This window comes from Somniosus microcephalus, unplaced genomic scaffold (assembly GCF_052327205.1).
Source record: "Somniosus microcephalus isolate GS21.2 unplaced genomic scaffold, FLI_Smic_1.0 scaffold236, whole genome shotgun sequence".
Lineage (NCBI taxonomy): Eukaryota > Metazoa > Chordata > Chondrichthyes > Squaliformes > Somniosidae > Somniosus > Somniosus microcephalus.
In genome coordinates, this window is record NW_028225423.1 from 461,667 (window position 1) to 473,354 (window position 11,688).

Sequence of the window (11,688 nt, forward strand, 5' to 3'; positions counted from 1 at the left end):
CTTAATTTTATCACACTTTACTTACACCAACTTCCTGCTTGCAACACACAACAGGGATAAATTTTGAATGAAATTTACAATGGGTGTGTTGCAGCAAACTTTTATTTATTAGCGTTGCCTTGTAAACACGTAGCTGCTTCTGATATAGTGGGTTGCATCAGAAGTGAGTTTGCCGTCCACGAATTTAATTTCCTTTCGTTTCCCCTGCTATTTACAAGACCAGGCCACATTTCAATCACCAGTCACTAGTTTCAGATTCCTTAATGCACTGACGTGGTAGCGTGGCCGAGCGGTCTAAGGCGCTGGATTAAGGCTCCAGTCTCTTCGGGGGCGTGGGTTCGAATCCCACCGCTGCCAGATATTGCGACATTTATAAATTTCGTCGCTTCACCACCAGCAGTAAACCAGGCAGGCATGCCGGTTTTGGGTCACCGTTTCCTTCAGTTGCTATTGACAGGCTGATCCGAATCGCAGAATTTCCTCTGCTCCATAATTGGCCTAAACACCATCACCCAACCAACTGAATTCAGCCCGTTCACTCACTCGTCCCCACACCTGCTGCCTCTCACTTATTCAGATGTGCACCACGTTTACTCTTTCTTGCAATCTATCGACCGCGCCCCCCATTGCTGTCATCTCTCCGTCGTTTCCCCGTTCGCCCTTCCAATCTTGCCGGTTGAACAGCACCTCCCATTTGTTCCTGTGCTGCAATCCAATTAATTTAACACCAGTATCTTTTTGTCAATCGAACCTATCCAGACAGCGAAAGTTACATTAAGACATGGTTAAGAGAAGATCCATTCTGCAAAAGAAAAGGGTGGGGAGGGGATCTGGACTCTGACTTCAGGATGAGAGTCAGATGTGTTTTTCATACCATTAGTCTGGGGAAGTTGTGATTAGGAGGGCAAATTTTTCCTATTGTTCTCTTCTCTTAAATTATGATAAATTTCAGGCTCAGTGCGTCAGGTTTTGTTATCACAATTTATGCTTTACTTACAGCAACTTCCTTCTTGCAAAAAACACAAGAACCTGCAACACAACTTTCAAAACACTTTATTCGCACCAACATAAGCTGCAAATGCTGCAAACTTGGAGCAGCCTTGGCCTTACCCTTTCTCTCAACGCATTCCTGCAGCGCCGTGTCGCCAGCACCAGATGGTGCTCTTGGCCTTTACACAACAGGCAATACCTTCACACAAAACGGAAGCCCGTTACACAACACGGAGAACCTTTACACAACAGGAAACACATTACTCAATAGCGGACATCTTTACAAAGCAGACAAAATCTCTAAACAACAGGGAAAATCTACACACAGCAGCGATCATCTTTACACAGGAGGGAACAATTTTATATAACCGGGAACATCTTTACACTACAGGGAATTTCTTTGCACAGCAGAACGCACCTTCATGCAAGTCTCTCTCTTCATCTCAGTCTCCGTTTCCCTGGCTGTCTACCTCCCTCTCTGTTTCTCTCGCAGTCTCGGTTTTCCCTCAGTCTCTGTCTCTGCCTCGTGTTAATCGCTCTGTCTGTCTCTCTCTCTCTTTGGTTTCTTCAGTGTCTTTCTCTGTCCCTCCATTTGTGTGGCCAGAAACACCCTTTCCGGATTCCTGTGTGTCATTTTGTGTGTGTCCCATTGTCGGTGTCGTAATACAGAGTGTCCTTGTGACATCGTGCAGCCATGTCAGCCTGCAAACACGGGTGCTGCGGGGTCCGGGTCTCTGGGCGGTTTCAGGGCCATGCTATAGTTTTCAACACAGGCTGGATGCTGAAATTTGTCTCGCTAACACACAGCACTGTGGGGCATCGGAACCTAAGCACCAGCCGGGATTGTTTGTTAACCGACAGCAGAGTGTAGCAGCGGAAGCGTGCTGGTCCCATAACCCAGAGGTCGATTGATCGTAAGCCTTCTTCTGCTAGTTGCATTCTTATATACACCAACAATAAAATGCTCTATTGCTACCCCAATCAAACGCACTTAATTTTATCACACTTTACTTACACCAACTTCCTGCTTGCAACACACAACAGGGATAAATTTTGAATGAAATTTACAATGGGTGTGTTGCAGCAAACTTTTATTTATTAGCGTTGCCTTGTAAACACGTAGCTGCTTCTGATATAGTGGGTTGCATCAGAAGTGAGTTTGCCGTCCACGAATTTAATTTCCTTTCGTTTCCCCTGCTATTTACAAGACCAGGCCACATTTCAATCACCAGTCACTAGTTTCAGATTCCTTAATGCACTGACGTGGTAGCGTGGCCGAGCGGTCTAAGGCGCTGGATTAAGGCTCCAGTCTCTTCGGGGGCGTGGGTTCGAATCCCACCGCTGCCAGATATTGCGACATTTATAAATTTCGTCGCTTCACCACCAGCAGTAAACCAGGCAGGCATGCCGGTTTTGGGTCACCGTTTCCTTCAGTTGCTATTGACAGGCTGATCCGAATCGCAGAATTTCCTCTGCTCCATAATTGGCCTAAACACCATCACCCAACCAACTGAATTCAGCCCGTTCACTCACTCGTCCCCACACCTGCTGCCTCTCACTTATTCAGATGTGCACCACGTTTACTCTTTCTTGCAATCTATCGACCGCGCCCCCCATTGCTGTCATCTCTCCGTCGTTTCCCCGTTCGCCCTTCCAATCTTGCCGGTTGAACAGCACCTCCCATTTGTTCCTGTGCTGCAATCCAATTAATTTAACACCAGTATCTTTTTGTCAATCGAACCTATCCAGACAGCGAAAGTTACATTAAGACATGGTTAAGAGAAGATCCATTCTGCAAAAGAAAAGGGTGGGGAGGGGATCTGGACTCTGACTTCAGGATGAGAGTCAGATGTGTTTTTCATACCATTAGTCTGGGGAAGTTGTGATTAGGAGGGCAAATTTTTCCTATTGTTCTCTTCTCTTAAATTATGATAAATTTCAGGCTCAGTGCGTCAGGTTTTGTTATCACAATTTATGCTTTACTTACAGCAACTTCCTTCTTGCAAAAAACACAAGAACCTGCAACACAACTTTCAAAACACTTTATTCGCACCAACATAAGCTGCAAATGCTGCAAACTTGGAGCAGCCTTGGCCTTACCCTTTCTCTCAACGCATTCCTGCAGCGCCGTGTCGCCAGCACCAGATGGTGCTCTTGGCCTTTACACAACAGGCAATACCTTCACACAAAACGGAAGCCCGTTACACAACACGGAGAACCTTTACACAACAGGAAACACATTACTCAATAGCGGACATCTTTACAAAGCAGACAAAATCTCTAAACAACAGGGAAAATCTACACACAGCAGCGATCATCTTTACACAGGAGGGAACAATTTTATATAACCGGGAACATCTTTACACTACAGGGAATTTCTTTGCACAGCAGAACGCACCTTCATGCAAGTCTCTCTCTTCATCTCAGTCTCCGTTTCCCTGGCTGTCTACCTCCCTCTCTGTTTCTCTCGCAGTCTCGGTTTTCCCTCAGTCTCTGTCTCTGCCTCGTGTTAATCGCTCTGTCTGTCTCTCTCTCTCTTTGGTTTCTTCAGTGTCTTTCTCTGTCCCTCCATTTGTGTGGCCAGAAACACCCTTTCCGGATTCCTGTGTGTCATTTTGTGTGTGTCCCATTGTCGGTGTCGTAATACAGAGTGTCCTTGTGACATCGTGCAGCCATGTCAGCCTGCAAACACGGGTGCTGCGGGGTCCGGGTCTCTGGGCGGTTTCAGGGCCATGCTATAGTTTTCAACACAGGCTGGATGCTGAAATTTGTCTCGCTAACACACAGCACTGTGGGGCATCGGAACCTAAGCACCAGCCGGGATTGTTTGTTAACCGACAGCAGAGTGTAGCAGCGGAAGCGTGCTGGTCCCATAACCCAGAGGTCGATTGATCGTAAGCCTTCTTCTGCTAGTTGCATTCTTATATACACCAACAATAAAATGCTCTATTGCTACCCCAATCAAACGCACTTAATTTTATCACACTTTACTTACACCAACTTCCTGCTTGCAACACACAACAGGGATAAATTTTGAATGAAATTTACAATGGGTGTGTTGCAGCAAACTTTTATTTATTAGCGTTGCCTTGTAAACACGTAGCTGCTTCTGATATAGTGGGTTGCATCAGAAGTGAGTTTGCCGTCCACGAATTTAATTTCCTTTCGTTTCCCCTGCTATTTACAAGACCAGGCCACATTTCAATCACCAGTCACTAGTTTCAGATTCCTTAATGCACTGACGTGGTAGCGTGGCCGAGCGGTCTAAGGCGCTGGATTAAGGCTCCAGTCTCTTCGGGGGCGTGGGTTCGAATCCCACCGCTGCCAGATATTGCGACATTTATAAATTTCGTCGCTTCACCACCAGCAGTAAACCAGGCAGGCATGCCGGTTTTGGGTCACCGTTTCCTTCAGTTGCTATTGACAGGCTGATCCGAATCGCAGAATTTCCTCTGCTCCATAATTGGCCTGAACACTACAAACACCATCACCCAACCAACTGAATTCAGCCCGTTCACTCACTCGTCCCCACACCTGCTGCCTCTCACTTATTCAGATGTGCACCACGTTTACTCTTTCTTGCAATCTATCGACCGCGCCCCCCATTGCTGTCATCTCTCCGTCGTTTCCCCGTTCGCCCTTCCAATCTTGCCGGTTGAACAGCACCTCCCATTTGTTCCTGTGCTGCAATCCAATTAATTTAACACCAGTATCTTTTTGTCAATCGAACCTATCCAGACAGCGAAAGTTACATTAAGACATGGTTAAGAGAAGATCCATTCTGCAAAAGAAAAGGGTGGGGAGGGGATCTGGACTCTGACTTCAGGATGAGAGTCAGATGTGTTTTTCATACCATTAGTCTGGGGAAGTTGTGATTAGGAGGGCAAATTTTTCCTATTGTTCTCTTCTCTTAAATTATGATAAATTTCAGGCTCAGTGCGTCAGGTTTTGTTATCACAATTTATGCTTTACTTACAGCAACTTCCTTCTTGCAAAAAACACAAGAACCTGCAACACAACTTTCAAAACACTTTATTCGCACCAACATAAGCTGCAAATGCTGCAAACTTGGAGCAGCCTTGGCCTTACCCTTTCTCTCAACGCATTCCTGCAGCGCCGTGTCGCCAGCACCAGATGGTGCTCTTGGCCTTTACACAACAGGCAATACCTTCACACAAAACGGAAGCCCGTTACACAACACGGAGAACCTTTACACAACAGGAAACACATTACTCAATAGCGGACATCTTTACAAAGCAGACAAAATCTCTAAACAACAGGGAAAATCTACACACAGCAGCGATCATCTTTACACAGGAGGGAACAATTTTATATAACCGGGAACATCTTTACACTACAGGGAATTTCTTTGCACAGCAGAACGCACCTTCATGCAAGTCTCTCTCTTCATCTCAGTCTCCGTTTCCCTGGCTGTCTACCTCCCTCTCTGTTTCTCTCGCAGTCTCGGTTTTCCCTCAGTCTCTGTCTCTGCCTCGTGTTAATCGCTCTGTCTGTCTCTCTCTCTCTTTGGTTTCTTCAGTGTCTTTCTCTGTCCCTCCATTTGTGTGGCCAGAAACACCCTTTCCGGATTCCTGTGTGTCATTTTGTGTGTGTCCCATTGTCGGTGTCGTAATACAGAGTGTCCTTGTGACATCGTGCAGCCATGTCAGCCTGCAAACACGGGTGCTGCGGGGTCCGGGTCTCTGGGCGGTTTCAGGGCCATGCTATAGTTTTCAACACAGGCTGGATGCTGAAATTTGTCTCGCTAACACACAGCACTGTGGGGCATCGGAACCTAAGCACCAGCCGGGATTGTTTGTTAACCGACAGCAGAGTGTAGCAGCGGAAGCGTGCTGGTCCCATAACCCAGAGGTCGATTGATCGTAAGCCTTCTTCTGCTAGTTGCATTCTTATATACACCAACAATAAAATGCTCTATTGCTACCCCAATCAAACGCACTTAATTTTATCACACTTTACTTACACCAACTTCCTGCTTGCAACACACAACAGGGATAAATTTTGAATGAAATTTACAATGGGTGTGTTGCAGCAAACTTTTATTTATTAGCGTTGCCTTGTAAACACGTAGCTGCTTCTGATATAGTGGGTTGCATCAGAAGTGAGTTTGCCGTCCACGAATTTAATTTCCTTTCGTTTCCCCTGCTATTTACAAGACCAGGCCACATTTCAATCACCAGTCACTAGTTTCAGATTCCTTAATGCACTGACGTGGTAGCGTGGCCGAGCGGTCTAAGGCGCTGGATTAAGGCTCCAGTCTCTTCGGGGGCGTGGGTTCGAATCCCACCGCTGCCAGATATTGCGACATTTATAAATTTCGTCGCTTCACCACCAGCAGTAAACCAGGCAGGCATGCCGGTTTTGGGTCACCGTTTCCTTCAGTTGCTATTGACAGGCTGATCCGAATCGCAGAATTTCCTCTGCTCCATAATTGGCCTGAACACTACAAACACCATCACCCAACCAACTGAATTCAGCCCGTTCACTCACTCGTCCCCACACCTGCTGCCTCTCACTTATTCAGATGTGCACCACGTTTACTCTTTCTTGCAATCTATCGACCGCGCCCCCCATTGCTGTCGTTTCCCCGTTCGCCCTTCCAATCTTGCCGGTTGAACAGCACCTCCCATTTGTTCCTGTGCTGCAATCCAATTAATTTAACACCAGTATCTTTTTGTCAATCGAACCTATCCAGACAGCGAAAGTTACATTAAGACATGGTTAAGAGAAGATCCATTCTGCAAAAGAAAAGGGTGGGGAGGGGATCTGGACTCTGACTTCAGGATGAGAGTCAGATGTGTTTTTCATACCATTAGTCTGGGGAAGTTGTGATTAGGAGGGCAAATTTTTCCTATTGTTCTCTTCTCTTAAATTATGATAAATTTCAGGCTCAGTGCGTCAGGTTTTGTTATCACAATTTATGCTTTACTTACAGCAACTTCCTTCTTGCAAAAAACACAAGAACCTGCAACACAACTTTCAAAACACTTTATTCGCACCAACATAAGCTGCAAATGCTGCAAACTTGGAGCAGCCTTGGCCTTACCCTTTCTCTCAACGCATTCCTGCAGCGCCGTGTCGCCAGCACCAGATGGTGCTCTTGGCCTTTACACAACAGGCAATACCTTCACACAAAACGGAAGCCCGTTACACAACACGGAGAACCTTTACACAACAGGAAACACATTACTCAATAGCGGACATCTTTACAAAGCAGACAAAATCTCTAAACAACAGGGAAAATCTACACACAGCAGCGATCATCTTTACACAGGAGGGAACAATTTTATATAACCGGGAACATCTTTACACTACAGGGAATTTCTTTGCACAGCAGAACGCACCTTCATGCAAGTCTCTCTCTTCATCTCAGTCTCCGTTTCCCTGGCTGTCTACCTCCCTCTCTGTTTCTCTCGCAGTCTCGGTTTTCCCTCAGTCTCTGTCTCTGCCTCGTGTTAATCGCTCTGTCTGTCTCTCTCTCTCTTTGGTTTCTTCAGTGTCTTTCTCTGTCCCTCCATTTGTGTGGCCAGAAACACCCTTTCCGGATTCCTGTGTGTCATTTTGTGTGTGTCCCATTGTCGGTGTCGTAATACAGAGTGTCCTTGTGACATCGTGCAGCCATGTCAGCCTGCAAACACGGGTGCTGCGGGGTCCGGGTCTCTGGGCGGTTTCAGGGCCATGCTATAGTTTTCAACACAGGCTGGATGCTGAAATTTGTCTCGCTAACACACAGCACTGTGGGGCATCGGAACCTAAGCACCAGCCGGGATTGTTTGTTAACCGACAGCAGAGTGTAGCAGCGGAAGCGTGCTGGTCCCATAACCCAGAGGTCGATTGATCGTAAGCCTTCTTCTGCTAGTTGCATTCTTATATACACCAACAATAAAATGCTCTATTGCTACCCCAATCAAACGCACTTAATTTTATCACACTTTACTTACACCAACTTCCTGCTTGCAACACACAACAGGGATAAATTTTGAATGAAATTTACAATGGGTGTGTTGCAGCAAACTTTTATTTATTAGCGTTGCCTTGTAAACACGTAGCTGCTTCTGATATAGTGGGTTGCATCAGAAGTGAGTTTGCCGTCCACGAATTTAATTTCCTTTCGTTTCCCCTGCTATTTACAAGACCAGGCCACATTTCAATCACCAGTCACTAGTTTCAGATTCCTTAGCGCACTGACGTGGTAGCGTGGCCGAGCGGTCTAAGGCGCTGGATTAAGGCTCCAGTCTCTTCGGGGGCGTGGGTTCGAATCCCACCGCTGCCAGATATTGCGACATTTATAAATTTCGTCGCTTCACCACCAGCAGTAAACCAGGCAGGCATGCCGGTTTTGGGTCACCGTTTCCTTCAGTTGCTATTGACAGGCTGATCCGAATCGCAGAATTTCCTCTGCTCCATAATTGGCCTGAACACTACAAACACCATCACCCAACCAACTGAATTCAGCCCGTTCACTCACTCGTCCCCACACCTGCTGCCTCTCACTTATTCAGATGTGCACCACGTTTACTCTTTCTTGCAATCTATCGACCGCGCCCCCCATTGCTGTCATCTCTCCGTCGTTTCCCCGTTCGCCCTTCCAATCTTGCCGGTTGAACAGCACCTCCCATTTGTTCCTGTGCTGCAATCCAATTAATTTAACACCAGTATCTTTTTGTCAATCGAACCTATCCAGACAGCGAAAGTTACATTAAGACATGGTTAAGAGAAGATCCATTCTGCAAAAGAAAAGGGTGGGGAGGGGATCTGGACTCTGACTTCAGGATGAGAGTCAGATGTGTTTTTCATACCATTAGTCTGGGGAAGTTGTGATTAGGAGGGCAAATTTTTCCTATTGTTCTCTTCTCTTAAATTATGATAAATTTCAGGCTCAGTGCGTCAGGTTTTGTTATCACAATTTATGCTTTACTTACAGCAACTTCCTTCTTGCAAAAAACACAAGAACCTGCAACACAACTTTCAAAACACTTTATTCGCACCAACATAAGCTGCAAATGCTGCAAACTTGGAGCAGCCTTGGCCTTACCCTTTCTCTCAACGCATTCCTGCAGCGCCGTGTCGCCAGCACCAGATGGTGCTCTTGGCCTTTACACAACAGGCAATACCTTCACACAAAACGGAAGCCCGTTACACAACACGGAGAACCTTTACACAACAGGAAACACATTACTCAATAGCGGACATCTTTACAAAGCAGACAAAATCTCTAAACAACAGGGAAAATCTACACACAGCAGCGATCATCTTTACACAGGAGGGAACAATTTTATATAACCGGGAACATCTTTACACTACAGGGAATTTCTTTGCACAGCAGAACGCACCTTCATGCAAGTCTCTCTCTTCATCTCAGTCTCCGTTTCCCTGGCTGTCTACCTCCCTCTCTGTTTCTCTCGCAGTCTCGGTTTTCCCTCAGTCTCTGTCTCTGCCTCGTGTTAATCGCTCTGTCTGTCTCTCTCTCTCTTTGGTTTCTTCAGTGTCTTTCTCTGTCCCTCCATTTGTGTGGCCAGAAACACCCTTTCCGGATTCCTGTGTGTCATTTTGTGTGTGTCCCATTGTCGGTGTCGTAATACAGAGTGTCCTTGTGACATCGTGCAGCCATGTCAGCCTGCAAACACGGGTGCTGCGGGGTCCGGGTCTCTGGGCGGTTTCAGGGCCATGCTATAGTTTTCAACACAGGCTGGATGCTGAAATTTGTCTCGCTAACACACAGCACTGTGGGGCATCGGAACCTAAGCACCAGCCGGGATTGTTTGTTAACCGACAGCAGAGTGTAGCAGCGGAAGCGTGCTGGTCCCATAACCCAGAGGTCGATTGATCGTAAGCCTTCTTCTGCTAGTTGCATTCTTATATACACCAACAATAAAATGCTCTATTGCTACCCCAATCAAACGCACTTAATTTTATCACACTTTACTTACACCAACTTCCTGCTTGCAACACACAACAGGGATAAATTTTGAATGAAATTTACAATGGGTGTGTTGCAGCAAACTTTTATTTATTAGCGTTGCCTTGTAAACACGTAGCTGCTTCTGATATAGTGGGTTGCATCAGAAGTGAGTTTGCCGTCCACGAATTTAATTTCCTTTCGTTTCCCCTGCTATTTACAAGACCAGGCCACATTTCAATCACCAGTCACTAGTTTCAGATTCCTTAGCGCACTGACGTGGTAGCGTGGCCGAGCGGTCTAAGGCGCTGGATTAAGGCTCCAGTCTCTTCGGGGGCGTGGGTTCGAATCCCACCGCTGCCAGATATTGCGACATTTATAAATTTCGTCGCTTCACCACCAGCAGTAAACCAGGCAGGCATGCCGGTTTTGGGTCACCGTTTCCTTCAGTTGCTATTGACAGGCTGATCCGAATCGCAGAATTTCCTCTGCTCCATAATTGGCCTGAACACTACAAACACCATCACCCAACCAACTGAATTCAGCCCGTTCACTCACTCGTCCCCACACCTGCTGCCTCTCACTTATTCAGATGTGCACCACGTTTACTCTTTCTTGCAATCTATCGACCGCGCCCCCCATTGCTGTCATCTCTCCGTCGTTTCCCCGTTCGCCCTTCCAATCTTGCCGGTTGAACAGCACCTCCCATTTGTTCCTGTGCTGCAATCCAATTAATTTAACACCAGTATCTTTTTGTCAATCGAACCTATCCAGACAGCGAAAGTTACATTAAGACATGGTTAAGAGAAGATCCATTCTGCAAAAGAAAAGGGTGGGGAGGGGATCTGGACTCTGACTTCAGGATGAGAGTCAGATGTGTTTTTCATACCATTAGTCTGGGGAAGTTGTGATTAGGAGGGCAAATTTTTCCTATTGTTCTCTTCTCTTAAATTATGATAAATTTCAGGCTCAGTGCGTCAGGTTTTGTTATCACAATTTATGCTTTACTTACAGCAACTTCCTTCTTGCAAAAAACACAAGAACCTGCAACACAACTTTCAAAACACTTTATTCGCACCAACATAAGCTGCAAATGCTGCAAACTTGGAGCAGCCTTGGCCTTACCCTTTCTCTCAACGCATTCCTGCAGCGCCGTGTCGCCAGCACCAGATGGTGCTCTTGGCCTTTACACAACAGGCAATACCTTCACACAAAACGGAAGCCCGTTACACAACACGGAGAACCTTTACACAACAGGAAACACATTACTCAATAGCGGACATCTTTACAAAGCAGACAAAATCTCTAAACAACAGGGAAAATCTACACACAGCAGCGATCATCTTTACACAGGAGGGAACAATTTTATATAACCGGGAACATCTTTACACTACAGGGAATTTCTTTGCACAGCAGAACGCACCTTCATGCAAGTCTCTCTCTTCATCTCAGTCTCCGTTTCCCTGGCTGTCTACCTCCCTCTCTGTTTCTCTCGCAGTCTCGGTTTTCCCTCAGTCTCTGTCTCTGCCTCGTGTTAATCGCTCTGTCTGTCTCTCTCTCTCTTTGGTTTCTTCAGTGTCTTTCTCTGTCCCTCCATTTGTGTGGCCAGAAACACCCTTTCCGGATTCCTGTGTGTCATTTTGTGTGTGTCCCATTGTCGGTGTCGTAATACAGAGTGTCCTTGTGACATCGTGCAGCCATGTCAGCCTGCAAACACGGGTGCTGCGGGGTCCGGGTCTCTGGGCGGTTTCAGGGCCATGCTATAGTTTTCAACACAG

The 11,688-nt window shown here is 46.4% G+C and overlaps 6 non-coding genes across 6 annotated transcripts; all 6 read left to right on the forward strand.

The window, feature by feature from the left end:
* Positions 1-275: 275 nt before the first annotated feature.
* On the forward strand, positions 276-357 carry trnal-aag (transfer RNA leucine (anticodon AAG)). Its single transcript has one exon. It is a non-coding gene; the product is annotated as a tRNA-Leu (tRNA).
* Positions 358-2,255: 1,898 nt separating this feature from the next.
* Positions 2,256-2,337, forward strand: trnal-aag (transfer RNA leucine (anticodon AAG)). Its single transcript has one exon. It is a non-coding gene; the product is annotated as a tRNA-Leu (tRNA).
* A 1,898-nt stretch (positions 2,338-4,235) lies between these two features.
* On the forward strand, positions 4,236-4,317 carry trnal-aag (transfer RNA leucine (anticodon AAG)). Its single transcript has one exon. It is a non-coding gene; the product is annotated as a tRNA-Leu (tRNA).
* Positions 4,318-6,224: 1,907 nt separating this feature from the next.
* trnal-aag (transfer RNA leucine (anticodon AAG)) lies at positions 6,225-6,306 on the forward strand. The gene has a single exon. It is a non-coding gene; the product is annotated as a tRNA-Leu (tRNA).
* Positions 6,307-8,202: 1,896 nt separating this feature from the next.
* On the forward strand, positions 8,203-8,284 carry trnal-aag (transfer RNA leucine (anticodon AAG)). Its single transcript has one exon. It is a non-coding gene; the product is annotated as a tRNA-Leu (tRNA).
* Positions 8,285-10,191: 1,907 nt separating this feature from the next.
* On the forward strand, positions 10,192-10,273 carry trnal-aag (transfer RNA leucine (anticodon AAG)). The gene has a single exon. It is a non-coding gene; the product is annotated as a tRNA-Leu (tRNA).
* Positions 10,274-11,688: the final 1,415 nt, after the last annotated feature.